This window comes from Zophobas morio, unplaced genomic scaffold, assembly GCF_036711695.1.
Source record: "Zophobas morio isolate AGI-343-1 ecotype UQ-CSIRO unplaced genomic scaffold, CSIRO_AGI_Zmor_V1 ptg000040l, whole genome shotgun sequence".
Lineage (NCBI taxonomy): Eukaryota > Metazoa > Arthropoda > Insecta > Coleoptera > Tenebrionidae > Zophobas > Zophobas morio.
In genome coordinates, this window is record NW_026972145.1 from 917,513 (window position 1) to 944,561 (window position 27,049).

Below are 27,049 nucleotides of genomic sequence, written 5' to 3' on the forward strand. Positions count from 1 at the left end.
GGATTCCTGATTTTTCAATTTTCCGGTTTTTTAAATCATCAAATTCCGCAATTCTTGTCTTTTCGATTTTTCAAAAATTTCACTTTTTAGATTTTTCGATTTTTTTGTTTCTCAATTTTTGCATTTCCGGATATCTCGATTTTTCAGTTTTTGATTTCTGACCTTTGGGGACTTTTTGATTTTTCGAATTTTTTGGAATTTCCGATTTTTTCATTTTTCGATATTTCGTTTTTTTTATTTTTTCGATGTTTTCAAAGTGTTTTTATGATTATTATAAAATATTTCGAATCCGGGATTTATTGATTTTTCAATTTTTTGATTTTCCGATTCCTCAATTTCTGGCTTTCTCGATTTTTCGATTTTTTAACTTTTCAATTTATCGATTTTTCGATTATTCAATTATGGATTTTTGTTTTTTCAGCTTTTATACTTCAATTTTTCGACTTTCCGATTACCGGACTTTTGGATGAAAATTTTTCGATGTTTCGATTTTTCAATTTTCAATTTCTTGATTTCTCAACTTCCGATTATCCGGTTTCTGAATTTTTGATGTTTTGAATTTTTTAATTCTGTCTTTCTCACTTTTTCCATCATTTTTAGACCTTTCGACTTTTCGTATTTTCGAATTCACGATTTTTTCATTTTTCGAAATCTCAATTTTTCCATTTTTCGACTTCACTTTATTAATTTTTCGATTTCCTAACTTAGATATTTCAGTTTTCGGATTTTTCAGATTATTTTTTTATTTCAGTTTTCGATTTTACAATTTCCCAATTTTTCAGTTTCTCGATTTTCAATTTTCTTAAAACATCAAATTTCCCAAATCCTCATAACACCAAAACCCTCAAATCATCAAAACACCAAAATCCTCAAATCCTGAAACCAACAAAATTCCCAAATTCTTAAAAAACCAAAATCTCCAAATCCCAAAAATCAAAAACTTTAGAAACCTCAAAAATTGAAAAAACGAAAAATCAAAAACTGAAAAATTGAAAAATTGAGAAATTGAAAAATTTAATTATCATTTTTCGATTCGTTAAATCTTCAAATTTTGGATTCGGCTTTTATTGATACATCGGAAAATTGGGAAATTCACAAATCCTCAAAAAATCGTCAAATCTTCAAAACATCAAAATCGTCAAATCCTAAAAACACAAAATCCTCAACCCCGCAAAATACCAAAACCCTCAAATTCTGAAAACACCAAAATTTCCAAATTCTTAAAACATCTAAAAATCTAAAAATCCCAAAAAATGATTAATCCAAAAATTTAGAAACCTCAAAAACTAAAAATTGAAAAAATCTAAAATTGAAAAATCGAAAACCTGAAAACTAGAGAAATCAAAAAAACGAAAAATGATGTTTTCAATTTGAAATTTCTCGAATTTTCATTTTTTCGTTTCGGTAATTCTGGTTTCGATTTTTATTTTCCAAATTTTTATAATTCTTTATTTCAAAATGCGATTTTTAATTTTTTGTTTCTCCGATTTTTTGATTTTGCAATTTTTCGATTCTTTAATTTTTCATTTCATTTCGATTTTTCAATTTTACAGTTTTTTGGTTTCTTCAATGCTTAGATTTTGCAATTTTTTATTTAAAATTTTTCGAGTTTTCATTTTTTACTTTTCAAAATTTCGACTAGCAATTTTTGGTTTCGGGTTTTATTTTCACAATTTTTCAATTTAAAATTTTTTGTTTCATCAATTTTTCGTTTCGGTTTTTTATTTTTTCTTTTGTTTTTCTTTTTTCTTTTTGGTTTCCAATTTTATAATTTTATAATATTTCTTTTTTCAATGTGAAATTTTAAAATTTTTGGATTTTTCAATCTTTATTTAACTGAAAAATTTACCATTTTTTGATTTATAACTTTTAGGTTTTTTTAATTCTTTATTTTTTCAATTTTAGATTTTTCAGTTTCTCGATTTTTCAATTTTTCTCCGCTTCAATTTTGCGATTTTTAAATATTTAAATTTTTTGATTTTTCTATTTTTGACTTTTCTAAATTCTCAATTTTTCGATTTTTCAATTAGTCGTTGTTTTGACTTTCCCATTTCTTGATTTTCGACTGTTTCGATTTTCCAGTTCTTCAATTCTTCAATTTTTCGATTTTTCAGGTTTCCAATTTTTCGATTTCTCGATGTTTTGATTGTTCAATTTCTCGATGTTTTGATTGTTCGATTTCTCGATTTATCAGTTTTTCAATTTTTAATTTTTCGGTTTCTCAATTTTTCGACTTGTGGACTTCTCGATTCCTCGATCTTTTTATTGTTCGATTTCTCAGTTTTTCGATTTTTTACTTTTCGAATTTTAAAAGTCGCAAAACTGAAAAACCGAAAAATCAAAAGCTGTGAAGTCGAAATATCGAAAGATCGGGAAATCGATAAATCAAGAAATCCAAAAATCTAAAATTTAAAAAATTGAACAATTAAAATATAGAAAAACTGAAAAATAGGGAAATTGAAATATCAAAAAAATAGAAAAATAGAAATTGCAAAACCGAAAAAAATTGGAGAACCTAAAAACTGAAAATTCCAAAACTAAAACATCAAAAAATTGAGAATAACCAGAAGATGCAGAAATCGAAGAATTGAGAAATCGAAAAGTGAAAATATCGAAAAATTAGAAAATCGCAAAAAAATGGAGAGCCTAAAAACTGAAAAAATCCAAAACTAAAAGATCAAAAAATTGAGAAACCTAAAAATTGGAAAACTGAACTTAAACTTAAAACATGTTTAAATGGTCAATTTTTGTCCACAAATATGGGTTTTGTAATTGAGCTCCGCCCCTCAATCTGACAACAAATGAAAAACTCGCCACAATTGAGACAGGGATGGGTGGGTGGCGCTTAATCATTGGCATCTATTCTTAATGTATTCAGTTTTCTTTCAACAATACATTACATAAAACATAATTTAATCTAAAATTCACCATCTGATATTTTTAGCATTTTATCGTTGAAAAAAGACTCTGTATATTACTCAAAGAAAGTCAATGGATAAGCCCCACCCACCCACCCCGTCACAATTGTAACGAATTTTCCATTTGTTGTGAGATCGAGGGGTGGAGCTTAATATTATACAATCTATATTTCTCGAGAAAAATTTAGCATTCAAGCAGTTTTCTGTTGTGAGAGGATGACAGCGCATTTAAGGAAAAAAAGGTAAAATATAAGCCCCACCCGCCCGCCCCTCTCTCAATTCTGATGATTTTTTTTATTCATCGTCAGCTGAGGGGCGGAGCTTAATTGCAAAATCTCTATTTCTTTCCAAGAAATTACCATGTGAAACGTCACCAGGGTTGCCAGATCGACGGATTACGTAAAGTAGTTTTTCTTAATATATATAGTTTTCTTTTGACAACAAGAAATTTAAAACATGTTTAAAATAGTACAAATGTGGATTTTATAAATAAGCTCCGCCCCTGAATCTGACAACAAATAAAAAAATCGTCACAATTAATACAGGGGTGGGGGGGGGGGGCTTAATCTTTGGCGTCCTTTCTTACTATATATAGTTTTCTTTCAACAATATGTTACTTAAAACATAATTTTAATCTCAAATTCACCATTTGATATTTTAAGCATTTTATTGTAGTAAGATAACTATGTATATTACGAAAAGAAGGCAATGGATAAGCCCCACCCACCCGCTCCTGTCTCAATTGTAATGAATTTTCTTATTCGTCGTCAGTTGGAGGGCGGAGCTTAAGTGCAAAATCTCTATTTAACAATTTAAACAATCTTCGAGGTCCCTTAACGTTTTGTTTTTGCAAGAATTTGAAAATATCTTGCGAGCTCCTGGTGTTTCGTCTTATGAAAGAGTCTGAGGGAATCTTCAGGACCTCTAGTGTCTATTTTCAAAGAATGTTTGAAAGAATTTCAAAAGATCTTGGCAATTCTTTGTTTTGAAAGAATCTTAGCATCGTTACGTTTATCAGAACCGCACCCCACCCCCCGATATCTCCCCCCCCTCCGCAAATCTAATCTCTCCGAAAATTGATAGCAGAAAGCAATAAAGCGTTCCTCGAGTATCTGCGACACAAAGAAACAACCTCGAGGGAAATACGCGCCGGATTAAAATTTATGAAATATTTGCCACCATGTTGGAAGCCATCAAACGTCAAATATGGCGCGGGGACAAAGGGCGCAATCCGACCTCATTGATTAGCTCGTAAATTTTGGATAAGCCCGTCCTGGATGCTAATCGAGAGTCAACAGCATCTAGATGCAGCAATCGATAGGGACAGGCCCTGCCGCACCAGATAAATATTTATGTCGTGTTCAACGGGAAGATATCCACCGTAAACAGGAAAGGGAAGGATTTAAATGAATTTAAGCGCCACGTGAGTGGAAATCTGTCGTAAACATGTAGTCGGAGAGTGGCCCAGAGGTTCACAACTCATTCGGGGCGACATCTGGTTACCCGGCTACAGAAAAACCGCATGTTCTCGAATGGGACTTTCCTTTCGTAAATTACGTAGTCTTCTTTCAACAATAAAATTATTTACAATATCAAATGGTAAATCTGAGGTTAGAATTATATTTTAAATATCGTGTTGTTGAAAATAGGTACATACATATTAAGAAAAAGAAGCCAAAAATTATAATAATATATATTAAGAATTAATTCGTAAACTGTGTTTTATACTAGCAAAACGTCTTAAATTAACAATATTGTTGAAATAGTAATGATCCAACAGATTTTCTTCGGGAAAACGTAGTTATTTTTGTTTTAGTGACAAATTTTGGTTTATTTTCGATACGTTATATGATATTAGCAGTCAGAAAAAATGAAATATTAACATAGTCGAAAACCTGAAAAATCGAGAAATCTAATAATTGAAAAATGTTAAAATCGAAAAATAAAGATGTCAAGAAATCGAAACAAAAAAAAATCGTAAAACAGAAAACTCGAAAAATGTATAATTTAAAAAATCGAAAAACTGAAAAATTAGAAAATCTAAAATTTAACAACCGAGAAACGAAAAATCGACTTTTCAATTTCTCTATTACTCGATGTTTCAGTTTTTCAATTTTTCGATTTTTTGATTTCTCGATTTTTCGATTTTTCAGTTCTTCAGCTATTCGATTTCCCAATTTTTCGTCATTTTAGTTTTGGAGTTTTTCAGTTTATCCATTTTTTAGTTTTTTGACTCCCCAATTTTCCTATTTTAAAATTTTTCGGTTTTTTGATTTTCCAATTTTTAGATTTCTTATTTTTTTGATGTTTTAATTTTGGGATTCTTTATTTTTTGGATTCAATTTTTGGCGATTTTTCACATTTTCGATTTCTGGATTTTCTGCTTTTTCGATATTGCAATTTTCAATTTTCTAAATTTTAGATTTTTTGATTTCTGGATTTTTCGATTTTTCAGTTCTTCAATATTTTTCTCTTAAATTTTTCTAATTTTTAAATGTTAGATTTTTCGGTTTTTTATCTTTCCATTTCTCGACTTCTCAGTTTTGATTTATCGGTTTTTTAATTTTCCTATTTTTAAAATTTTCGATTTTTCAGTTTTTCAATTTTTCTATTTATCAATATTTTTCAACTTTTCAATTTCTCGATTTCTCGAGTTTTTAAAATTTTTGGATGTTTCGATTTTTGATTTCTCGCATTTTTCGATTTTTCGATTTTCGGCTTTTTGATTTTTCACTTTTCCAGTTTTCTAATTTCCCAATTTTTCGTCATTTCAGTTTTGGAATTCTTCAATTTACCCATTTTTAATTTTTAAATTTTTTGTAATTTTTAATTTTAAACTTTTCTCCCCGATTTTTCTACGTCTCGAATTTTCAATTTCTCGATTTTTCAATGTCTCAGTTTTCCAATTTTTAGATTTCTCAATTTTTTGATGTTTTAGTTTTGGAATTTTTCAGTTTTTATGTTCTTCAACTTTTTTTGATCTTCCAATTTTTCGATAGTTCGACTTTTCGATTTCTCAAATTTTCGATTTCTAGATTGTTTTTGATATTTTAATTCCCAATTTTTCAATTTTTCAGTTTTTAATTTTTCTATATTTTAATTCTTCGATTTTTTAAATTTTAGTTTTTTTGATTTCTCGTTTTCTCGATTTTTCGATTTATCGTTTCTTCAATATCTCTATTTCTTAATTTTCCTGATTTTTAAATGTTACATGTTTCGATTTCCCTATCTTTAGGTTTTTCAGCTTCACAGCTGTTGATTTTTTGGTTTTTCAATTTTTCGATTTTTAAAATTCGATTTTTCAGTTCACTTTTTTTCTCTATTTTCGATTTTTGTTAGTATCAAATTTTCAAATGTTCAATTTTTAACTTATGGATTTTTCGATTTTATGGTATTTCTGTTTTTCGATATTTTTCGACTTCTCGACTTTTCAATTTCTCGATTTCTCGACGTTTTTCAATTTTTGGATGTTTCGATTTTTTGATTACTCGCTTTCGATTTTTCGATTTTCGGCTTCAAAAAATTTGAAAATCTAAAATTTAAAAACCGAAAAACGAAAAATCGAAAAACCGAAAATAGAAAAGTTAAAATTGAAAAACCGATAAAGCGAGAAATTGAATAATCAAAACATCTAAACATCCAAATCTCGATAAATCCAGAAATCAAAAAATTTAAAAATTCGAGAAATTGAAAGATCAAAAGATCGAGAAATCGAAAAATTGAGAAACCTGAAAAATCGAAAAATTGAAGAATTGAAAAACTGGACAATCGAAACAGTCGAAAATCAAGAAATGGGAAAATCGAAACATCCACTAATTGAAAAATCGAAAAATTGAGAATTTAGAAAAGTCAGAAGTTGAAAAATCAAAAAATTGAAATATTTAAAAACCGTAAAATTGAAGAAGAGAAAAATTGAAAAAACGTAAAACTCAAACATGAGAAAATTGAAAATCGAGAAACTGAAAAATTGGGAAACTGTAAAATCGAATAAAAAAATCTGAAAAATCCCAAAACTGGAATTTCGAAAATTGAAAAATCCGAAAATTGAAACATCTAAAAACTGAGAAAGTAAAAAATTGAAAGATTGGGAAATTGAAAAATCAAAAAACTGAAAAATCGAAACAGTCTACAGTCAAGTAATGGGAAAATTAAAACATCCATTAATTGAAAATTCGAAAAATTGAGAGTTTATAAAAGTCAAAAATTGAAAAAAATATTTAAAAATTGAAAAATTGAAGAGGAGAAAAATTGAAAAAATGTAAAACTGAAACAAAAAACTGAGAAATCGAAAAACTGAAAACCAAAAATTGAATAATAAATAAACTGAAAAATTCCAAAATTAAAATTTCGAAAAATTGAGAACTCGAAAGTTGAAAAAGCTAGAAATCGAAAAATCCCTCTTTCCCGTAGAAATTATGATCGAAACTGGTTAGGATGTGTATCAGATCAGTGAACATAGCTTACAGATCAAATCGTTTCTGAGCGCTTAGAGTCGACATTGGCTTGAATCCGCTCTGGTCTGGAGATCAAACAAGTTTTTTTAAAAAGCTGCAAGATACTTTACAAAAAAATACCGAGTAGCAAAGCATTACAAGGCGAAAATGTAGAAAAAGATTTAAAACTGAAAGCCACTGAAATTTCTAGTTTTAAATAATCTCCTTTAACATCGCGTGATGCTGATTTAGAAAAATATCTACCAGAACTTGCGTAAAATATATTTTTCCTATTTTAGGGCGCGAAATCAGATGTAACCAAACACCCGAAATTCATACACCACGATAACAACTAAAGCTCCCAAAATTCATGCGTTTTTTCTAACGATTTACGAGTTTAAACTCGCGGAATTTATGATCGGACCTGAACTAATATTTTTAATGGTTTTAATAAAGAGACCGCTTTAGGCGGAATATGTAAATTGCACGTGCGTAACGCCGACATAAAATGTTTAATGGACGCCCCGATGTTGAGCTCTGTAATAATTGTTTGTGAAGTTGAGACAAAATTACAGTGCTGATCCTACTAATGCACGTCAAAGCACTAAAACAGGTGCTAATTATTATCAGCAATTACGGCGAGGTGATGATGAAGTGTTGTATTATTTCGTTGGTACAAAGCGCCTGAATTTACGCACCGACGCACCCCGAAAAACCGAACAAGAGTCAAAATATGCGATGCAAAAATATTGCTTGTTATTTTTCGGTGAAATTACGACGTGAGGGCTAAATTAATTAAACGTGGGACTTTTCAAAGTTCCCGAAATACGCGAATGTTGCACAATGGAGCCGTCAAGTGCCAACTCGGGGAAAGTTTATCAAGGAATTATTACGGGGGAAGATTTGAGGGTGCTCGAACTTTCGCAGATGTTACGTGAGTGTGGAATTACACATACGTTCACGCGAGTTAAAAACGCGTTTTTTTTTTAAGTAGTGAGTTGTTTTTGTTCAGCTTGCAATGATCGGAATAAGAAAAGTATTTATTACAGGTTGGGATTCTTAGTCAAGGGAGAAATCACCCTCTGGAGGGTTGTCGGGCTTTGCAGTTGCTGCGTGGGGTTGTTTATGTTGTGCTTAGGCTTGCATACTCCACGAAAGACAAGAAAAAATATCGCAGGTAAACAATCTAAAAGCTTTGTTGATGCAAGCGGAAAAGCACGATTTTGGTATAAAATAAAATACCGGCTTTGTTTATTTAAAATTTATTAATCATACTTAGACTTAAACTCGAAAACCATTTTCTGAAAACTGACTAAGCTTCAAGGAATCGAACAGTGTCAGCCGCACGGCCGAGTCTTAAACCGTTTTGGAGTTATGTCCCGTTAAACTTGAAAACCGTTTTCTGAAATCAGAAAATGACACCGCCCGATATATTTCTGTCTAAATACTACATGCATCAAAAATTAAGCCTGAAAATTAAGTGATGGGATCGAAAAACTTCAAGGAATCGAATGGTGTAAACAACAAAGTGAGAAGTATTGTCAAATTTGACAAAACGATTTTTGAATTCGGAAATTGACATCGTCGGATATATCCGCCACTAGGATGCTAAATAGACAGAGAGTTGTGTCTGAAGATTGACAAGTGGGATAAGAGAGCTTCAAGGAAGCGAATACTCTAAACCGCAAGGCGAAATCTTAAACCGTTTCGGAGTTATGTCTCGTTAAACTCGAAAACCATTTTCTAACGGCAGAAAATGACACCGCCCATTATATTCCTCTCTAGATACTAAATGGAAAGAAAATTAGACTTGAAAATTAACTAATAGGACAAAAGAGCTTCACGGGATCGAATGGTGTAAACAGCAAAGTGAGAAGTATTGTCAAATTTGACAAAACGATTTTTGAATTCGGAAATTGACATCGTCGGATATATCCGCCACTGGATGCTAAATAGATAGAGATTTGTGTCTGAAGATTGACTAGTGGGATAAGAGAGCTTCAAGGAAGCGAATACTCTAAACCGCAAGGCGAAATCTTAAACCGTTTCGGAGTTATGTCTCGTTAAACTCGAAAACCATTTTCTAACGGCAGAAAATGACACCGCCCATTATATTCCTCTCTAGATACTAAATGGAAAAAAATTAGACTTGAAAATTAACTAATAGTCCAAAAGAGCTTCACGGAATCGAATGGTGTAAACAGCAAAGTGAGAAGTATTGTCAAATTTGACAAAACGATTTTTGAATTCGGAAATTGACATCGTCGGATATATCCGCCACTGGATGCTAAATAGATAGAGAGTTGTGTCTGAAGATTGACTAGTGGGACTAGAGAGCTTCAAGGAAGCGAATACTGTGAACCGCAAAGGGGAATCTTAAACCAATTCGGAGTTGTGTCCCGTTAAACTCGAAAACCATTTTCTAACGGACTATATGACGTGATTTAGTAGGATATGGCTTAGTGTGAAATGACTTAACATTATATGACTTAGTGTGATCTGGCCTAACCCGGCCTGATTTGACTTATTGTAGCCTGATTTTGGGGTAACTTGATTTAGTGAAACCTGATTGGTGGAACGTGAAATTCACGTGAAATGACTTGATGTGACATGAAGTGCGATTAGTTTAGTGTGAAATTATTTAATGTATGAATGTGATCGACTTAGTATGATATGACAGTACGAAATGACTTGGTATGACACTACTTAGTGTGACAAGGCGTATTGTGACATGACTTAATGTGACCTGACTTGACTTAATGTAAAATTACTTAATTCTGACCTGATTTCGTGTGACCTGAGTTAGAATGACGTGATTTAATTTGAAATGACTTGGTGTGACGTGACTTGGTGAAACCTGATGAACTGACTTAGTATAGCAGCACAGTATGAAATGACTCGGGATGGCACGATTTAATGTGAACCGACCTTACTTAACGTGGTGTGATGCGACTTAGTGTGAAATGACTAAATGTAGCATGAAGTGTGACCTGACTTATTGGCAAATTATTTAGTGTGTAGTGACTATATGACGTGGTTTAGTGTAACATGACTTAGTGTGAAAGGATTTAACTTGATATGAAGTGACTTAACATGAAATGACTTTGGTTGACATGATTCAGTGTGACATGGATCACATAATATGAAATTACTTAATGTGAAATGACTTTGTATGTATATATAACTCAACGTGACATCGGTTAGTGTAAAATGACAGGATAGTGTAAAATGACATGGTGTGGCATGAGCTAGCGTGACATGACTTAATGCGATCTGCCTTGACCTGACCTGATCCGACTTTTTAGTATGAGATATCTTAGTGACTTAGTGTCACCTAATTTGCTATGCCGTCACTTGGTGTAATCTGTGGTGGCTTAGTATGCCATGAATTCATGTGAAATGACTTAATATGACACGATTTAGTGGCCTGGCTTATTGTGAAATGATCAGTGTTACCTGACTTATTGTACCAGTGCAATCAGATAATTTCATATTGCCTCAGCGACTTTTGGGTGATGTTACTTAGTGTGAGTGACTTAGTATGACCTGATTTAGTGCGATTTGACTTAGTGTGACATGACTTGGTGTCACTTGACTTGTCAGTCAGCCACATGATTATCGTGTGAAATGACTTAGTGGAGCTTAAAGTTTCACCTGACTTGATAGGAAATGTCTTAGTGTGAAATTACTTACAACTTAGTATGACATGAAAATGTGAAACAATTTGGCTTGGCATGGCTTAGTGTAACTTAATTTGAGCTAACCTGGCTTGAGGTGAAAGGACTTAATTGTGACCAGACTTCGCGTGGTCTGAGATAAAGTGACTTGATTTAGTTTGAGATGACTTGATGTGACGTGACTTGGTGAAACCTAATTTGGTATGACATGACTTTGAGTGACCTGAGTGAGTGTCATATGGCGTACTGTGAAATGACAGTATGAAATGATCTGGTGTGGCACGACTCAATGTGACCTGACTTAGTGGGAAATGATTTCATGTATAATTACTCTATAGGACGTGATTTAGTGAGGTGTCTTAGTGTGAAATGACTTAGCAAGACATCAGATGCGATCAGCTTATTATGACATGACAGTGTGAGATGATTTGGTTTGGTATGACTTAGTGTGACAAGGCGTTTTGGGACATGACTTTATCTGAGTTGACATGACTTAAAGTGAAATGACTTAATTGTGACCTAACTTCGTGGCTTGAGTTAGAATGACCTGATTTACTTTGAGATAACTTGGTAAAACCTGACTTAGTTCGACATGATTTTGTAGAGTGTGAAATGACGTGCAAGACATTATAAAATGAGCTGGTGTGAAGCGACTCAATATCACCTAATCTGACCTGACTTAGTGGGAAATGATTTAGTGCGTAATGACTTTATATGACGTGATTTAGTATGACATGGCTTAGTCTGAAATAACTTAGTATGACATGACAGTGTAAAATAAGGTGACTTATTGAGAAGTGAGTTAGTGTGACATGACATAATATGAAATTACTTAATGTGAGATGACTTTGTATGACATAACTCAGTGTGAAATGACGTAGTATAGCATGACAGTGTGAGAAGTGACTCAGTATAACATGACTTACTCTGATCTGATTTAGTGTGACACGACTGGCTGTGACATGACTTGGTGAAATGACTTAGTGTGACAGCGGAGTTAGATTACACATACATAACAAATAAAATATATCACCATGTATATAAATTGTCCGATAAAAATAACGTACCGCGTGATCATTCAGGCTAAAATATTCTACGTTAACGTTAATTTAATCGACATGATTATCCTAAAGCTCGCTTTAAACATCGCTTCTGAAGATTTTAATCTTGTCGAACTACCACTAGAAAAGCTCCTTTTTCACTCAAGGTTATCACAAAATAAGATCGCGTTAAATATTGACGATTATAGGATATTGAAGTACTTTCTTTAGTAGCGTAAAACGGTTTTAATAATATATTAAAAAAGACAATGGACACTTAACAGACTCCTCAAATCCCCATTCTAGAAGAAACAAAGAGCAATATATAACGAGAATTTTCCAACTCTATTCCATTATGACCAAATAAATTAGGTAAATTACTCGTTCCACTAATAAATTTCAACCACAATCCACTCCGACGATAACAACATTACACCTTGACAGTGTGCTCTTTAAAGATGCCAAATAATCCCGCAATTACCGCCAGACAGCTTTTAAGCTCGTTTATAGCCTCCTGGTCTTTCGTCCGCGCGCAATTTTCTTAAGATAGCCCATCGAATCGTGGAAAATTGGGACTTGGGGTGTCGTCTTCACGAGACTTGAAATCCGTACAAGTTCAGTGTTCACTGCAAAGGAAATAAAAGTGAGACGCGACACTTTGATTCCGGCGAGCCGAGCTATTTCCTTTTTTGAATCAAGTCTTCGAGTTCAATCGATGGAAAACGAAGCTTCTAAAAGCTCATTTTTCGCGTGATTCATTGCCTTATAATCACTCTTTACGTCCCCGTCCTTCGCGCTTTATATATCGCCGCCATCCCGGAGCCTATCCAATCTTCAAAAGCTCATCAGCTTAATTACGAACACTCTATGCAGTGCGCCGGGATCAGACAGCGATAATTCGTTGTTTACCGCACCAGAAAATCACGCTCTGCGCCATAAATTATCAGCATATTTCATAAACTGAGAGACAAGAGACTCATAAATTGAGCTACTACCCCATCCCAATGATTTACTCCGTTTGTTCGCCGCAATAATCGCATTCAACTTAATAAACCGCGTCGTCTCAAATATCAAAGCGAACGGGTCGCAAAGCTCAGGATTAGCCGTATGAGATCGAAACAACCCCCATAAATCGTCGAAAAAAGAAGGTATTTTCTCCAAACAGGGCTAATTTGTCTGGAAGTGATGACTTAATAGTCCGGCTCTGGAATTAATGTCGCTGTTTTAAAGCCTAAGCGTTCTTGGACGTGCGGAGGGGATGAAGTGAAGGTTGAGGTTGAGGGCACTCGAGGAGCGTCTTTTCCACTATACACGTCGAGGGCGGCTCGAGTGGTGTTATCGATGGAAATTGGGGTGAATGGTTGGAATTTTTGTTTTATCTTTGGCGCGACGAGGGCTTGTTACGGGAGAAAGATTGGTTTTTATTAGGAGGGATGGGGGTTTTGATCGGGTGAATTATGCAAATTATGGGTTGAGTGGTTGGGGTTGTACGACAAATGTGCGAAATGTAACTAGAAAAAGGTATCTGTTTGTGCGTTCAAAGAAAACGCTGTTCTATTTTTTTTAATCAATTTAATTAACTTTAAAGTCTTGTCACTCCTCCACAGTCCCTTTGACTGCTTTGACGAGAAGTTCTTTGAGTTCAGTTTTTTTTTATTTTGGAAATAAAAAAAAAATATGAACATTAGGGTCACTGGTTAATCAATTCAAAGCTTCTTGTCAGTTTTTTGTAACTGACCTGAGCTGACCTGACTCTCTCTAATTGCCTTAAGGTATATCTTTTATTTCATTTTCTCCCTGATTTCTAGTTCCTCTTTTTCTTTAGTTCTCGATACTTCCATAAGAAACCCTTTTTAAATTGGCCGGACTTGACCTGATTCCCCTTCTCGTGGTCCCTTTCACTTGGTGATTCTGGTTCCAGGCTTCTTCTTCTCGGATTCTTAGATTGTCCTTTTCGAGTTCCGCCTTGGATGCCTCTCGATTTTTTCTCTCGAAATTCTCTTTTACTAGATTGTTGTTTTTTAGGGATTGTCCTTCTCGAGGTCTTCTTCTCGCTCTTCTTTTCGTCGAGATTACCCTTTGAAGATTTCTGTCCTCGTTATTCTCTTAGGGTTTTCCTTCTTAGATTCCTTTGGGGTAGTCCTTCTTCGAATAATCTTTTCAAGATTCCCTTTCTCGAAAACATCTCTTTATCGGGATTGTGTCTCTTTTCTTTTGTTATTCTCTCTCTCCCGGGATTGCCTTTTTCGGAGTTCTCATCTGGCTCTTCTTCTAGGAATTTTCTGCTTCTCAATTTCTCTTTCTTGTCTTCTAGTTTTTGGATTCCTTTTCTCATATTGTTTTCGGATTCTTCAGCTTGGATAAACTCTTTCCGATTTCATTCCTTGGATTCCTTTTTTCAAAATTTTCGGTCTCGCAATTTTTCTTCTTGGGATCCTTATCAGATTCTTCTCGGACTCTCTTTAGATAGATTTTTCAGGATTCTTTCTCTGGAGATTCTCTTATTTTAGATTCTCTTTCTGGGGATTCTCCTTCTCCGGTATCTTGTGCTCTTTTTAACGAGATTCTCTTTTTTGGGATTCCCCTTCTCGTAATTTACTTTCTGCGGATCTTTATCGCGACTGTTTTTCTCTGGATACTCTCTTTCTTGAGACTTCCTTCTTTCCTGGAATTCCCTTTTTTGTGATTCCTTTTTCTCTAATTCTCTTCTTCAAGATTACCTTTTTCGGAGTTTTCTCGGGTTTCCCTGCTCGGGATCTTCTTCTCGATTTCTCGTTCCAAGCTTCTTTTTCTCGGATTCCTCTTCTTAGATTGTCCTTTTTAGCTGGAGTGTGTACTAATCTCATTATCGAGATTCTCTCGGGGTTATCGGGATTATTTCTCTCGAGATACTATTTTTCTGGGATTCTCTTAATTGACATTTCCTTTTTTGGAATCATCTTTCTCGTTATTCCCTTTCTTGAAATTCTCTTCTCTCGTAGTTCTTTTCCTCGAAATTACCATCTTCGGGGCTTTCCTCGAGCTCATCTTCTCGGGAATCTCCTTCTCGATTTCGTGTTTCATGCTTTTCTTTCTAGGATTTGCTTCTTTAGATTGTCCTTTTCGGATTTCCTTCTTTAGATTGTACTTCTCGGATTCCCTGTATTAAATGTCTCTTCTCGATTCCCATTCTTAAATTCATGTTTTCACGATTTTCCATCTCGAGATTTTTCTTCTTGGGATCTTTCTCCTCGGATTTTCCAACTTGGGATAGACTTTTCAGTATTCTCTTTCTCTAGGTCCTATTTTAGGGGATTTTCCTACTCGGGTGTCTTCTTGAGCTTTTCTTCATCGAGATTACCTTTTTCGGGAATCCTCTTCTCGTGATTCGCTCTCTCTCTGGATTCTTTCGGGAACATCTCTTTGACGGGAATGTTTCTTTCGACATACTTTCTTTCTCGGGATTCCATTTCTCGTTACCCCTTTTCTTTCATGATTTTCTCTATCGGGATTGTCTTTCGGGACTCTCATCTGGCTCTTCTAAGTAAGAACTCTCCTCGAGATTTCCTTCTCGATTTCTCCTTCCAAGCTTCTCGTTTTCGGATTCCTTTTCTTAAATTGTCCTTTTCTTAGATATCTCTTCCCGATTCCATTCCTTGGATTTATTTTTCAAGATTTTCCTTCTCGCAGTTATTCTTCTTGAGATTCTTCTCGTCTCCTGTAATTCTCTTTCTCGTGATTCCTTTTTCCTTTAATTTTCTCCCTCGAGTTACATTTCTTGGGGTTTCCTTGGGCTCCCCTTCTCTGGATGTTCTTGTTCCAGGCTTCTCTTTTTCGGATTACTTTCCTTAGATTGTTTTTGTCGGCTTCCCCGTCTATTCCCGATTTTCTCTCTTGGATTTGTTTTTTCACAATTTTCCTTCTCGCGTTTTCTTCTCTTGAGATTCTTCTTCTCTTTTTCTAGATTCTCTTTTTGGGGCTTGTTCTCCTTCTCGGGGGTCTTCTTCTTTTGTTGTGAATGTTTTTCTGTGGATACTCCGTTTGTCGGGGTTTCCTTTCCTAGAATTCCCTTTGTCATGATTCTTTTTTTTTCTATTTCTATTCCTCGAGATTATCTGTTTGGGGGTTTTCTCGGGCTACCCTTCTCGGGACCTCCTTCTAGATTTCTCGTTCCAGGCTTCTCCTTCTCGGATTGCTTTTCTAAGATTTTTTTTTTCATACTCCCTGTCTTGGATGCCTATTCCCGATTTCCTTTCTTGGATTTGTTTTTTCCCAATTTTCCTCCTTGAGATTCTTCGTCTCGGATTCTTCTCCAATTCGCCTTCTTGGGACAAACTTTTCAGGATTCGCTTTCTCAAGTTTCTCTTCTTCTAGATTGTCTTTTTGGGGATTCTCGTGATTCACGCTTTCGAAATTCTCTCGAGGATTTCTATTTATCGGAACTGTTTCTCGCGGGATACTCTCTCTCTAGGGATTCTCTTTCTTGGGATTTCCTCTTTTGGAATCCACTTTATCGTTACTACCTCTCTCGAGATTCTCTTCTCTCGTAGTTCTCTCTCTCGGAATTGTCTATTCCGAGGTTTTCCTCGATATTCTCTTCTTGATTTCCGGTTCCATGCTTCTCGTTTTCGGATTCCTTTTCTTAGATTGTCCTTCTCGGATTCCTCGTCTTGGATGTCTCTTCCCGATTCCATTCCTTGGATTCCTTTTTCAAGATTTTCCTTCTCGCAGTTTTTCTTCTTGAGATTCTTCTCGGATTCTTCTCGAACTCTCTAGGGATAAACTTTCCGCGATTCTTTTTATCAAGATTCTTTTCGATCTCTTTTTGGGGATTCTCTTCCAACGTTTTCTTCTCTCTTTCCGAGATTCTCTTATTTGAGGTTCCCTTTCTCGTGATTCTCTCGGGGACATTTTTTTGTCCTGACTGTTTCTCTCTGGATACACTCTTTTTCGGGATTTCGTCTCCTGTAATTCCCTTTCTCGTGATTGCTTTTTCCTTTAATTTTCTCCCTCGAGGTTACACTTCTTGGGCTCCCCTTCTCTGGATCTTCTTCTAGATTTCTTGTTCCAGGCTTCTCTTTTTCGGATTTCTTTTCTTAGATTGTTCTTTTCGGCTTCCCTGTCTATTCCCGATTTCCTCTCTTGGATTTGTTTTTTCGCAATTTTCCTTCTCGGGATTTTTTCTCTTGAGATTCTTCTTCTCTTTTCCTTTCCTAGAATTCCCTTTGTCGTGATTCCTTCTTTCTCTAATTCTCTCCCTGGAGATTACCTTCTTCGGGGTTTCCTCGGAATCTCCTTCTAGATTTCTTTTTCAAGGCTTCTCTTTCCCGGATTCCTTTCCTTAGACTGTCTTTCCGTATTCCCGGTCTTTTCTCCTTGAGAGTCTTCTTATCGACATCTTCTTGGACTTCTTTTTTTGGGATAGACTTTTCAGGATTCGCTTTCTCGAGATTCTCTTCTTATAGATTTTCCTTTTGGGGATGCTTTTTCTGTCTTTATCGGAATTCTCTTTTTTGGGATTCCTTTTCTCGTAATTCTCTCCCTCGGGATAAGTTTTTCGGGTTTTTCTTCGGGCTTCATTCCTCAGGAATCTCCTTCTCAAGTTTCTTTTTCTCAGGCTTCTTGCTTGGGCTTCTCTTTGGGTCTCTCTCTCTCTCGAGATTATTTCTTTGGATATTCCTTTTCGCTTGAATCTCTCTCTAGGGATTTCCTTTCTTGCGATTCTTTTTCTTCCGGGATTACCTTTTCCCGAATTTTTCCAGGAGTCCCTTTCTCGGGAATTTCCTTCTCGATTTTTCGTTCAATGTTTCTGGTTCTCGGATTTCTTTTTTATCTGATTCTCCTTTTTCCAATACACTTTCTAAGGATTTTCTTTTTCGAAATTCCCTTCCTCGAAATTGTTCTTTCTCGACGTCTTCTTCTCCTCGGGCTTTTCTTTCTTGAGTTTCTTTTTCTCAGGATTCTTTCTTGGGCTTCTCCCTGGGTTTTGTATCTCGCGAGATTGTTTCTCTGGACATTCCTTTTCTCTTGATTCCCTTTCTTGTAATTCCCTTTCTCGAGGAAGTACCTTTTCCGGGTTCTTCCTCGGGCTACCTTTCTCGGAAATCTCGCCGATTTGTCGTTCCATGCTTCTGGTTTTCGGATTTTCTTGTTCTCTGATTCTCCTTTTTGCAATAGATTTTCTCAGGATTTTCTTTCTCGAGATTCCCTTTCTCGAAATTGTTCTTCTCCGACGTCCTCTTCTCTTCGGACTTCTCTTTCTCGAGTTTCTTTTTCTCAAGCTTCGTTCTTGGGCTTCTCTTTGGGTCTTCTCTCTCTCGAGATAATTTCTTAGGATATTATTTTTCTCTTGAATCTCTCTCTCTCTCTCTCTCGGGATTTCCTTTCTTGTGATTCTTTTTCTTCCGGGATTACCTTTTTCCGAATTTTTCCAGGAGTCCCTTTCTCGGGAATTTCCTTCTCGATTTTTCGTTCCATTTGTTTTTTTCCAATTGTTCTTCCCCGACGTCTTCTTTTCCTCGGGCTTTTCTTTCTTGAGTTTATTTTTTTCAGGCTTCTTTCTCCGGCTTCTTCCTCCGTTTTCTGTCTCTCGAGATTGTTTCTCTGGATATTCCTTTCCTCTTGATTCCCCTTCTTGAGATTCCTTTTCTATCAGGAGTACCTTTCTCGGAAATCTTCTCGATTTCTCATTCCATGCTTCTGGTTTTCGGATTTCCTTTTATTCTGATTCTCCTTTTTGCAATAGATTTTCTCAGGGTTTTCTTTCTCGGGATTCCCTTCCTCGAAATTGTCCTTCTCCGATGTCTTCTTCTCTTCGGACTTCTCTTTCTCGAGTTTCTTTTTCTCAAGCTTCTTTCTTGGGCTTCTCTTTGGGCCTTCTCTCTCTCGAGATAATTTCTTTGCATATGCTTTTTTCTCTTGAATCTCTCTCTCTCTCTGGATTTCTTGTCTTGTGATTCCTTTTCCCTCGGGATTACCTTTTTCGAATTTTTTCTCGGACTCCTCTTTCTCGAATTTCTCTTTCTCAGGCTTCTTTTTTGGGCTTCCTTTGGGTGTTTTCTCTCTGGAAATTATTTCTTTGTATATTCCTTTTCACGGAATTCCCTTTCCCATGATTGTGCTTCTCTCGGGATTACATTTTTAGAGGTTTTTCTGGAGCTCCCTTCTCGAAAATCTTCTTCCCGATTTCTCGTTCCATGCTTCTCGTTCTAACCTGACCTGACCTAACTGTTTATAAATTCTTTTAATCTTGTAATTTTTGAACGTTTGTAGTTATAGCCGATGGTATGGCCGATCCTAATTTAATCTTGTCTGACCTTGACATATTTTTGTGTAACGATTTGATAAGAAAAATCTCCCAATAACAGCAACCTTGCACTTGAAATTATTTACCTCGGAAAGAATGAATAAAGTTTCCAATACTTCCGACTAACACAAAATGGTAACATCTGTTCCTAAATCGATGCTTGTTATCTTATCAAAACCGGGAATGTTTCAGTAATCCAAAATAAATTAATAGATACCGTAACGAATTAATGAATTTAACCAGTTCTGAAACACGTCTACCTCTAACTCCCCAACATAATTTTTATTAATTAATTCTAATTTAATTACAAAACTCCCTGGCCGTAATTAACAAAACTTTCGGCTTAAGGGTTCAAACTGCTCTTTCTCTTTTTATGAAGTTCAACCTCATTAATAATTCCAATCCCCCACCCCCTTCGCTAATTTAATTCTTAAGACGCACATGTTACTTGATATATTAGCCCAATTATCCCCAAAAATTTTCAGTTCACCCCTCCCCATATTAATCCCCCCTTGACCTTCTCCATCTCCCTCTCAAATCTCCAATGATTAATCGTCCGTTTTATTGCTTTCGGAAGCCGTTCGGGCCCTGATTGATTAATCACCCCGATTTTTCCGCCCCCACCCCGCGTCGTCTAATTGCGGTCACGCTTGTCTTCTCGCCGCCCGCGACCGCCGTAATTATCTCTCCGCGTGCATCGCTATAAGTGCCCGAGTCGCGTCCCGCCGCTCCCGCGGGACCCGCCGCCCCCGCCGCCGCCAGCGCCGCGCGCGCTCCTCGCTCTGGCGGAAATTTCAGTTTTGGCCGCACGATGCTGACGTTCAGCTGGGATTTTCGAAAAGTCCTCTAGCACCTAGCACTCTTTCGTCTGTCCTCAAGCAACGCGCTCCAGATCCTCCTAAATCGTCTTTCTAGTCTCCCGTGAGTGTGTGAACGTGTGCCAAAGTCTACCCCGAAACGTGCTTTACGACGTAACGCGGTTCTAAATTTTTTTACGATCGAGCTTGTTGATATTTTTTGAATTGTTCTGTTTAGTGTTGAATTGTTGATGTTTTGATAACAGGTTTGTATTTGTGTGGGGATGGGGACGCAAATTCGGGGAGAAGTTGTGAGCTTTCGAGGAATTGCGTAATTTGCTAAGTCGTTCTGGTGTTCCTAACGGGGCGATTTTCGGGCGGGAACGAAGCCGCGGACTCGGAATGGCTCAGGTAGCGCTTTTAAAGCTCGCCGGAAAAATCCAAGCGGGGCGAGTTTTTTTCCTCTAAATTGGAAAGCTCAATTTTGCTGTGTCGAGCTTTTTTGCGTAAAGTAGATACAGTTGTTTTGGTTATCCTATTGTGTATTTAAAAGTTTCAAATGGGCGTGCGGAACTACGAAACTGTCTCATAACTTGGGAAGTTTCAGTATACAACGCCGCTTTTAGACACTATTGAGATTCCATTCGCATAATGATTTCAGGAGCTTTTAATGTTAGATAAGTGCGGTGTTGTGGCGTTTTCGTGTATAAATGCACATACGAAGTTTGCATACAAAATTGCGTAACAAAATTTTTAGTGCTCATAATTCTGTTACCGTGTAAATTGATTATTTAGAACGACACAATAACTGTTTCGACTGTGTTTCTATATATTCGTATTATGTCATAAATAGATTTAATTTTCTAGAATGTTTAACTTCAAATTTGTTTCGTAGGTATATATGGGTAATACTTTTTAAGCGAAACCCTGCAAAAAATGAAAAAGATATAAAAATTTTTTTTTTATTTGCTGAACGGTCCTTCTGTGTCGTCAGAGTTACCAAAGTGGACTCACAGAAGTGAAATTTTGAGTCACAAAATTTGAATAAGTATTACTCTAAATGTTAAATTAAAGCTCATCGTTAAAAAAATTAAGCTTATCCCATTTTTTGTTGTGTTTTATAGCGTCTTTTTTGCACTTTTTCCATGACTTTTTTGTTGGTTGTTTTGGCCCTTTTACATGATTTTTTCTCGCGTTTCTTTGGCTCTCTTTTCTCATCTTTCTTAGTAAATTTTTTAGTTCATTTTTAAAATTTTAACTCTGACGTCTCGATTTTTTATTAAAAAAATATAAATTAACTTGAATGCGCTGGGACAACTTTTCTTTAATCTTTTTTTTATTTAATATATAGAGTTTTCGTTCAACAACAGGATAGTTAAACATGTTTTCAATTTCTCGCTAGGAAAAGAAGATTTTCTATATTAAGAAAAAATGGACAAAATATAAGCCCCGCCCACCCACCCGTTCTCAATTGTAATGAATATTTTATTCATCGTGAGCTCAAGGATGGAGTTTAGTTACAAAATCCTAATTTCTCTACAATTAAATTCCACCCTTGGGCCTGATTAGGACTGAAAAACTCATTACAATTGAGATCGGGGCGGGTGGGTGGGGGTTAATTTTTGTTTTTTTTTAATGTGTAAAGTTTTTTTTTCAACAACAGGATAGTTAAACATATTGTGAGTTTCTTGTTGATAAAAGAAGCCTTCGTATGTTAAAAAAAATGGACAAAATATAACCCCGCCCACCCACTCCTTCTCAATTGTAATCAATATTTTATTCATTGCGAGCTGAAGGGCGGAGTTTAGTTGCAAAATCCTCGTTTCTTAACAAAAAGTTACCATATGAAATATGTTTTTAAAAGTGTAGAATTTTTTAGAGAAATATTGATATTACAATTAAACTCCGCCCTTCGTCTAATTAGGAATGAAAAACACATGACAATTGAGATCGGGTGGGTGGGGCTTAATCTTTGTTTTTTTATATATACACAGTTTTCTTTCAACAATTAATTTTTTGCCGCAAAGAAGAAGAGATATAAAATTGAAAAATTAAAAATTGAAAACTCGTGAAATTTCAATTCAAAAAACTGCAAAATCTAAAAATTGAAACGTCCAAAAGTTGGAAAATCGGAAAACTGGAAAATTTAAAAATGAAAACTCGAAGAAATACTTAAACTTCAAAACGCGTAAAAATGAGAGCGCAAAAAAAAATAAAAATTGAAGAAAAAATTCAAGTCAAATAAGCTGCGGGGACGCTATTTACGCCTCTGGTTTTTACTTTATAGAGGTTATCAGAAAACCAAAATCGCAAGAAAATGATAATTTTTCTAAGAAGTGGGATTTATTTGGTTACACTTCAGGGGCGAGGGAAGTTCTGTTGAAATAACCTTCGACCAATTGTTTTTAAATATTATTTGTTATTAATTAAAATAACAAAATTTTATATTTGTGTTCTTTAATCCGCTCTTATTTTTTAGCTGTGACGCCTCGATTTAAAAAAAAAACAACATTTTATACTGTAACCTAGAAAGTATTAATTATTTCAAGGTTAAAATCTTGAAAATCGTTTTTTCACTTAGCAAGTATTAGCCCCGCCCACCCGTCCGCTGTTTTCTTAAAAGGTGTCATCTGCCAAAATCAGTCTTGTCTTAGAAGGTACTAGCCCCGCCCACCCACCCTGAATTTTGTTAGATGGAATGTGATTTGCCAAAATTATTTTTATCTAAGCAAGTACTCAACCCTACCACCCACCCACCCTTTTCTCATTCTAAGGACTAATTTTATTTCTGTTCAGTATTGATATCCAATTTCATTCAGAGTAGATGAAATGAATCCCTGAATGGGAGGCGGGGTGGGTGGGCGCGGTTAGTTATACGTTCTTCTCTAGAATGGGAGTTGAGGAAAAAAATCTTTCTTTTTTTTTGGTTGCTTTTTCGCCGTTTTTATTTTTTTTTTCGTCTTCTTTTAATTACCTCTTTTTCGCTTTTATCGCCAATTCATTTAGGAAGAAATCCAATAAAGGGGGGCAGTCCTCCAAGGGATATGAAATTTATTTGATTGAGAATTTGGTTATTTCAAATCAAAAAACTGCAAAATCTAAAAATTGGAGCTTTTTTATCGCTTATTTGCTGCATACATAACTTCTATAATTTTTTGTAAAATTTTTAAGCCCATTTTTCAAAATTTTCCTTTTTTGAGTCTCTTTTGATGTGGCTTTTGTTTAGTTTTTTGTCGTTTAATTGCCTTTTTTTTGCTTTATTCGTCTCTTTGTGGTTTTTTACTGCTTATTTGTCCCTCTATTCTTGTCGCCTTTTTTCGTTCTTTTTGTCACGTATTAGTCAGGTCAGGTCAGGTCATGTCAAAATTTCAGGCCAATCGGTTTAATACTTTCTAAGTTAAAGTTTAAAATGTTTTTTTTAAATCAGGTTGCCAAAGCTAAAAAATGAAAGTGGACTAAAAGACACAAATATAAAATAATGTTATTTTATATAATTTAAATAGGATTCACGTTAATAAATATTCAGATGACGTCATCAAATTATTGGTGGGGATGATTAAACGAATTGTGTTTAGCGTTTTACCAACTGTAGGATATTTATAAATTGTGTCTAAAATTTCACAAGTCATTCCAATAGTTTAAGAGATTATCGATCGATGGCCATACCAAAACGAGAGACCTATTATTTGGTACTCTAGGAGTTATGAAATGTCAAAAAAACAAAGTTAGGGTAGCTTGCGTTGGACAAGTAAAAGACACCATGGTTAAAATTTTAAATAGATATATCCTATATAGAAATGTAATAAAAATTTACAAAAATATTTTAACAGAACAAATAAAATTTGAAAGAATAAAGCGACAATAAAACGACGATAAAAAAGGGGCTAAAAACGCAACAAATAAAAAGATGGAAAATAATTAAAAAAAGAAACAAGGTGAAATGTAGAATTTTTCCAGAATTTTAATGATCTCATCAAGTTTTTGGAAGAAGTAAAAAAAAAAATGTTGGCGATTTACCATGTTTTCGAGAGCCTTAAAATATTTCGAGTTTTCGGGGTGGCTTTAAGTTAATTTATATTTTTTTTTTTCAAAAATCGAGACGTCAGAGTTAAAATTATGAAAAAAATGAACTAAAAAAATTATTTTTTTTTTATCTCAAAATTTTTGTCCGTCTGAAAAATTTGTTCAAAATATTTCAACATTTGTAATAATAGGGACAAGAATAATTTTCCTCCTGTTGCTAGAAATAACAAATTTACTATGATTTAAATATATTAAAAGGACACAATTTAGAGAAAAAGAAGGCGAAAAAAGCGACAAAAACGCCGTCAGAAAAGTAACAAAATAGCGATAAAAAGCCATTAAAAAAGTGACAAGAAATCGACTAAAACACTAACCAAAAAGTGACAAAAAAAAAACGAAAAAAGGCGACAAGAATAGAGGGACAAATAAGGGTTAAAAACGACAAAGAAAAAAAAACAACATAAAAAGACGAAAAAAAACGCGGCAAAAAACGAAACAGAAGCGATATGAAAAAAAATGGACAAAAAAAATTCGCAAAAAAATATTGAAGTTAAAATTATGCAGCAAATAAGCGATAAAAAAGCTTCAAACAATTGGCGATAAAAACGAAAAAGAGGTAATTAAAAGAAGAAGACGAAAAAAATATATAAAAACGGCGAAAAAGCAACCAAAAAAAAAGAAAGATTTTTTTCCTCAACTCCCATTCTAGAGAAGAACGTATAACTAACCACGCCCACCCACCCCGCCTCCCATTCAGGGATTCATTTCATCTACTCTGAATGAAATTGGATACCAATACTGAACAGAAATAAAATTAGTCCTTAGAATGAGAAAAGGGTGGGTGGGTGGTAGGATTGAGTACTTGCTTAGATAAAACTAATTTTGGCAAATCACATTCCTTCTAAGAAAATTCAGGGTGGGTGGGCGGGGCTAGTACCTTCTAAGACAAGACTGATTTTGGCAGATGACACCTTTTAAGAGAACAGCGGGCGGGTGGGCGGGGCTAATACTTGCTAAGTGAAAAAACGATTTTCAAGATTTTAACCTTGAAATAATTAATACTTTCTAGGTTAAAGTATAAAATGTTGTTTTTTTTTAAATCGAGGCGTCACAGCTAAAAAATAAGAGCGGATTAAAGAACACAAATATAAAATTTTGTTATTTTAATTAATAACAAATAATATTTAAAAACAATTGGTCGAAGGTTATTTCAACAGAACTTCCCTCGCCCCTGAAGTGTAACCAAATAAATCCCACTTCTTCGAAAAATTATCATTTTCTTGCGATTTTGATTTTCTGATAACCTCTATAAAGTAAAAACCAGAGGCGTAAATAGCGTCCCCGCAGCTTATTTGACTTGAATTTTTTTTTCAATTTTTATTTTTTTTTGCGCTCTCATTTTTACGCGTTTTGAAGTTTAAGTTATATCTTCGAGTTTTCATTTTTAAATTTTCCAGTTTTCCGATTTTCCACCTTTTGGACGTTTCAATTTTTAGATTTTGCAGTTTTTTGATTTGAAATTTCACGAGTTTTCAATTTTTAATTTTTCAATTTTATATCTCTTCTTCTTTGCGGCAAAAAATTAATTGTTGAAAGAAAACTGTGTATATATAAAAAAACAAAGATTAAGCCCCACCCACCCGATCTCAATTGTCATGAGTTTTTCATTCCTAATTAGACGAAGGGCGGAGTTTAATTGTAATATCATTATTTCTCTAAAAAATTATACACTTTTAAAAACATATTTCATATGGTAAGTTTTTGTTAAGAAACGAGGATTTTGCAACTAAATTCCGCCCTTCAGCTCACAATGAATAAAATATTGATTACAATTGAGAAGGGGTGGGTGGGCGGGGCTTATATTTGGTCCATTTTGTTTAACATACGAAAGCTTCTTTTATCAACAAGAAACTCACAATATGTTTAACTATCCTGTTGTTGAAAGAAAACTTTACATATTAAAAAAAAAACAAAAATTAAGCCCCACCCACCCGCCCCGATCTCAATTGTAATGAGTTTTTCAGTCCTAATCAGGCCGAAGGGTGGAATTTAATTGTAGAGAAATCAGGATTTTATGTTTTATGTTTAACTATCCTGTTGTTGAACGAAAACTCTATATATTAAATAAAAAAAAGATTAAAGAAAAGTTGGTCCAGCGCATTCAAGTTAATTTATATTTTTTTAATAAAAAATCGAGACGTCAGAGTTAAAATTTTAAAAATGAATTAAAAACATTACTAAGAAAGATGAGAAAAGAGAGCCAAAAAATGCGAGAAAAAATCATGTAAAACGGCCAAAAGCAACTAACAAAAAAATGATGAAAAAAGATCAAAACAGACGCTAAAAAACACAACAAAAAATGGGATAGCAAAAAGAGCGAAAAAAGAAACATGACAAAATATAGAATTTATACAGTAAAATGGATTCGCAATTTACCGTATTTTTAATAACTTTAAAATATTAATAGACATTTATGAACACGAAACATTCTACAAGGATACTACAAGAAAAGATAAAAGTTCCAAAAATATATATACCGAGCGATTTTAAAGCAAGGCAATAAATACTTTTATATCTTTTTCACTTTTTGGGGGGTTTCACTTTAAAAGTATTACTCATATATACGAAACAGATTTGAAGTTAAAGATTCTAGAAAATTGAATCTATTTATGCGATAATACGAAACAATTATTTTGTCGTTCTAAATAATCAGTTTACACGGTAACAGAATTACGAGCACTACAAATTTTGTTACGCAATTTTGTATGCAAACTTTGTATGTGCATTTATATACGAAAACGCCACAACACCGCACTTATCTAACATTAAAAGCTCATGAAATGATTATGCGAATGGAACCTCTTATCCCTATTATT

The 27,049-nt window shown here is 34.5% G+C and overlaps 1 protein-coding gene across 5 annotated transcripts in view; it reads left to right on the forward strand.

Annotated features, from left to right (window-relative positions):
- The window catches only part of LOC135140472 (synaptotagmin-7), a 905,289-nt gene that overhangs the window by 463,272 nt on the left and 414,968 nt on the right, over positions 1-27,049 (forward strand). The window contains exon 1 of one of the 5 annotated variants that reach the window (XM_064071038.1): positions 20,159-20,416. The exons of the other annotated variants lie outside the window; for them this stretch is intronic. The gene's annotated coding sequence lies outside the window, so the exon portion shown is untranslated. Of the gene's footprint in view, positions 1-20,158; positions 20,417-27,049 lie in introns of those variants that run through there. 5 annotated transcript variants of the gene reach the window in all.